Raw genomic sequence first — 4,897 nt, forward strand, 5'->3', positions numbered from 1 at the left:
TCATGTTGAGTTGCAAGCTCATTGATGTGTATCAAATATACACCAGGATCTAGTAGGCAGAAGCCTGTTGGATAGGGCATTTAGCTGTTAACTAAAGTTTTATGGGATCGAGGCCCATCTGTCTAGAAAGAGATTCTAGCTTAATTAAAGCGCTTGAGTTGCATTCAGGAAATACAGGTTAATATCCTGTGAATTTTAGCAGAAACTAAGGAGAGCTGGTCCTTGTTTAAGGCTTTGAAGGCCTTCGGTTTAAGTAACCTAAGTTTCTAGGAAATAGTAAGTACTATGGGGGATAATGGTAGGAGTATGATTGACAGAGAAGTAAAGATTGTAGTTAAGGGATTAGTTGGTTTGTTAGTCTGTCATTGTTTTATGTAGTTGGTGAAGTTTGGGGGTAGTGTGATAGTTGCACAGTAGGCTAGACGTAGGTAGAAGAAAAGTCCGAGTAAAGAGAGTAGAGAAATGGCTGTGGCTGTTGCAGTTAGTTCTTGCTTAGTGAGTTCTTGAATAATTAATCATTTGGGTAGAAATCCTGTTAGGGGAGGGAGGCCTGCGAGGGAGAGGAGAGTGAGCATGAAAATTGTAGTTAATGGGGGAATTTTGGTTCATGTGGTTATTACAGTGGATAATTTTAGGGTATTGGTTGTGTTGAGAATAAGGAAGATAGCGGAAGTTGTTATGGTATAGAGATAAAAGGTAATTAAAGTTAGATTGGGGTCATAGTTGAGAATAATAGTTATTCATCCAAGGTGGGCGATGGATGAAAAGGCTAAGACTTTGCGAGTTTGAGTTTGATTTAACCCTATTCAGCCTCCTAGGGCTGCGGAGGCGATAGCTATTGAAGTTAGGAGGGTTGAGTTAAGTGATGGGGATGTTAAGTAGAATAGGGTAATTGGTGGAAATTTTATAATTGTAGCTAGTAGGAGGCATGTTGTTATGGTTGAGCCTTGAAGGACTTCTGGAAATCAGAAATGGAATGGGACTAAGCCTAGTTTGATTGAAATTGCAACTGTTGATAGTATGCATGATATAGGGTGGGTTAGTTGGGTGATGTCTCATTGACCAGAAAATCATGCGTTGATCATGCTAGCAAATAGGAGTAGTGTGGATGCGGTTGCTTGGGTCAGAAAGTATTTAGTAGAAGCTTCAATGGCTCGTGGATGGTGGGTTTTAGAGATTAAGGGAAGGATAGCTAAAGTGTTAATCTCTAAGCCAATTCATGCTGTTATTCAGTGGTTGCTTGAAATTGTGATGGAGGTTCCCAAGAGTAAGCTTGCTGTAGAGATTAATTTAGCTTGAGGATTCATTAGTAAGGGAAGGAGTTAAACCATCATTTTCGGGGTATGGGCCCGATAGCTTAATTAGCTGACCTTACTAGAAAATAATATAGAGGGAGTATAGAGGATTTTGATTCCTTTAGTGTAGGTTCGATTCCTACTTTTCTAAGTTTAGGAAATGAGAGGGTTGGTATACCTCTATGTTTACTTTATCATAGTAACCCTTTTGGATTCAGGCACATTTCCTTGGTTATCTTAGGTAGGGAGGTAGGCCTGCATATGAGATAGGGAGGCTAGTATGTCATAGGCATAAGGCTAGTGTTAGGGGTAGGAAGTTTTTTCAGAGTAAATGTATGAGTTGATCATAGCGGAATCGAGGGTAAGAGGCGCGGATTCATAAGAAGCCTGCGGACAGGAGGAGGGTTTTTGTAGCTAGAGTTAGAGGGAAGAATTCTTGAGGGAGATTGAGTGAGCTGGGGTTCAGGAATAGAATGGTTGTGAGTGCATTTATTAGTATAATATTAGCATATTCAGCTAGGAAGAATAAGGCAAATGGACCTGCAGCATATTCTACATTAAACCCTGAGACTAGTTCAGATTCTCCTTCTGTTAGGTCAAATGGGGCGCGGTTTGTTTCAGCAAGTGAGGAAATATATCATATTATTGCTAGAGGTCAGGAGGAGAAAATGAGGTAAAGAGGTTCTTGTGTAATAGCAAGGGTGTTAAGGGTATAATTACCACTTAGAATAATTACAGATAGGAGAATAATGGCTAGGGTAACCTCATAGGAAATGGTTTGTGCGACTGCTCGGAGGGCGCCAATCAGAGCATATTTTGAATTAGAGGCCCACCCTGATCATAGAATTGAGTAAACTGCTAAGCTGGAGAGGGCCAGGAGGAAAAGTATACCTAGGTTTAGGTCAGTGAGGGGAAATGGTAGGGGGAGAGGCAGTCAGATTGTAATTGCTAAGAGAAGGGCTAGGATAGGGGTAGCTATAAATAGGTAAGGGGATGAAGTTGATGGACGGATTGGTTCTTTAATGAACAGTTTTACTCCATCTGCTATAGGTTGTAATAGGCCAAATGGTCCTACAATGTTAGGTCCTTTTCGGGCTTGTATATAACTTAGAACTTTGCGTTCAACCAGGGTTAGGAATGCTACGGCGATGAGGATGGATAAAGCATAGGATAGTGATATAATGAGGTAAATCAGGACTAAGTGAGTTGCCATATGTTTTATGTGGAGCTAGGGAGAGGATTTGAACCTCTGGGTAAAGGGCTTAAGCCTTCTGCATTTGCCAAGCTCTGCCACGCTAGCGGTCCTTTTCTAGGAAGGGGTTATGGTAGGGCTCTTGGTAATTTAGTTGGGTTCATTACTGGGTGCGAAGGCGTGCCTGTAGCATAGGCCTTACTTCTTCGGTCCTTTCGTACTAGAAGGAGTTATTACATAGATAGAAACCGACCTGGATTGCTCCGGTCTGAACTCAGATCACGTAGGACTGTTAATCGTTGAACAAACGAACCCTTGGTAGCGGTTGCACCACTAGGATGTCCTGATCCAACATCGAGGTCGTAAACCTCCTTGTCGATGTGGGCTCTTGAAGGAGATTGCGCTGTTATCCCTGGGGTAGCTAGGTTCATTAATCAATAATATTGGGTCTGGCTACTATTAGCACGTTGATGAGTTGTTCTTGGTCAAGATGGGTTATCCGGTTTTTGGAGGTTAAGTTTATCTCCAAGGTCGCCCCAACCAAAAAATGCGTACCAGTAAAATCCGAGGGAGTGGGTCCTGTGGAGGAAAATTGTTGGTGGGGATGGTAGCAGGTTTTAAAGTTCCACAGGGTCTTCTTGTCTTATGAAGTTATTCCTGCTTTTGCACAGGAAGATCAATTTCACTGATTATCCGTAGGAGACAGTTAAGACCTCGTTAAGCCATTCATACAAGTCCCGATTTATGGGACAATTGATTGCGCTACCTTTGCACGGTTAGGATACCGCGGCCGTTGAACTTATTGTCACTGGGCAGGCTTCACCTTTAATACTTGACTTAGCTAAAGGCTATGTTTTTGGTAAACAGTCGGGCCTTGGTTTTGCCTAGTTCCTTTTACAGATTTAAATCGTCTTTGAGAGGCACTCCGTAGGTGGGTTAACAAGGTTTTAGATATAGGATCTTGTTAGGGTTAGAAAATATCCTGTAGTTTGTTAATAATGTTATAATGTAAGTTTGTGCCGTAGAGGGGGGGGTCCCTAGTTACTTATTTTAGCATTAATTCTCTTATTTATCATAAGTTAGCCTATTAAGGAAGAGGGAGTCATAGGAAGATTAGGATTTTTAGGTACAGAGCTTTGACGCACTCTTTAATGGTGGCTGCTTGAAGGCCCACAGTTGAGGAACAATTTAATTTATCCGCTGGAAGAGAGTGTGCTCTTTTTTAAAGGAGCTGTACCTCCTTTAAATAACCCTTAATTCATTTCATGTGGGTTGAATATAGTCCTGGGGGGGTGAATTAAGAGAGAACTAAGGTTCGTTTCATAGGCAACCAGCTATCACCCAGCTCGATTGGCTTTTCACCACTACTAACGAGTCATCCCACTCTTTTGCAACAGAGACGGGTTTGCTCAGTAAATAGCTGCTCGTAAGTAGCTCGCTTGGGTTTCGGGGCGGCAAGCTTAAATTGGCATTTTGCTTGGGAAGTTCTTGCTAAATCATGATGCAAAAGGTACAAGGATTGGTCTTTGCTATTTAGCGCTTGGCTTGTCATTGTTATTTCATTTTTCCCTTACGGTACATGGTCTCTATCGCGTCTTGAGTTCACCTTTCTATCGCCTATACTAGGTTAAGTGAGAGAATGCTTTGATTTAGTGGGTGGCATGGTTTAGTTCATATGTAATTTGGTAGCAGAGCTAGAGTTAGGCTTCAAGACGATCTGGTGAGGAGCAGATATCTTTCAGGTGTAAGCTGAATGCTTTTTTTATAGCTACGTCTTGGTAAACTAAGTGCACCTTCCGGTACACTTACCTTGTTACGACTTGCCTCATCTTTAGCTTGAGAGCCTATTATGAATAAGATTGGTTGTAGCTTGTGAGGAGGGTGACGGGCGGTATGTACGTGCTTCAGAGCCAACTTAAAGGGGGCATTATTATCCTGCTTTACTGCTAAATCCGCCTTTTGGGAGTGGTTTCACGCTCCCTGTCGTGGGAAGGGGTTTTCTATGCTAGAAAATGTAGCCCATTTCTACCACCCCATGAGCTATACCTTGACCTGTCTTATTAGCGGGTGGGGTTGCTATTGTGCTCACTGTTGAACCCTCAGTTTAGGGGTGAGCTGACGACGGCGGTATATAGGCTGATTTGGCTAGGGATGGTTGGGTGTATCGTGGGTTATCGATTATAGAACAGGCTCCTCTAGGTGGGTTTGGAGCACCGCCAAGTCCTTAGAGTTTTAAGCGTTTGTGCTCGTAGTTCTCAGGCGGATGCTTAAGTGGTGAAAGCATCGGGATTTAGGGCCAGGCATAGTGGGGTATCTAATCCCAGTTTGTGTCCTGGCTTTCGTGGGGTTTTGTTGATCATGGGACTAAGATCGTTTTTATGGGAGTATTAAATGCATCTTATGCTTATAA

The 4,897-nt window shown here is 42.5% G+C and overlaps 1 pseudogene; it reads right to left on the reverse strand.

Annotated features, from left to right (window-relative positions):
* Window positions 1–266: 266 nt before the first annotated feature.
* LOC135408308 (NADH-ubiquinone oxidoreductase chain 2-like) lies at window positions 267–4,137 on the reverse strand (annotated as a pseudogene).
* Window positions 4,138–4,897: the final 760 nt, after the last annotated feature.

This window comes from Pseudopipra pipra, unplaced genomic scaffold (genome assembly GCF_036250125.1).
Source record: "Pseudopipra pipra isolate bDixPip1 unplaced genomic scaffold, bDixPip1.hap1 HAP1_SCAFFOLD_309, whole genome shotgun sequence".
Lineage (NCBI taxonomy): Eukaryota > Metazoa > Chordata > Aves > Passeriformes > Pipridae > Pseudopipra > Pseudopipra pipra.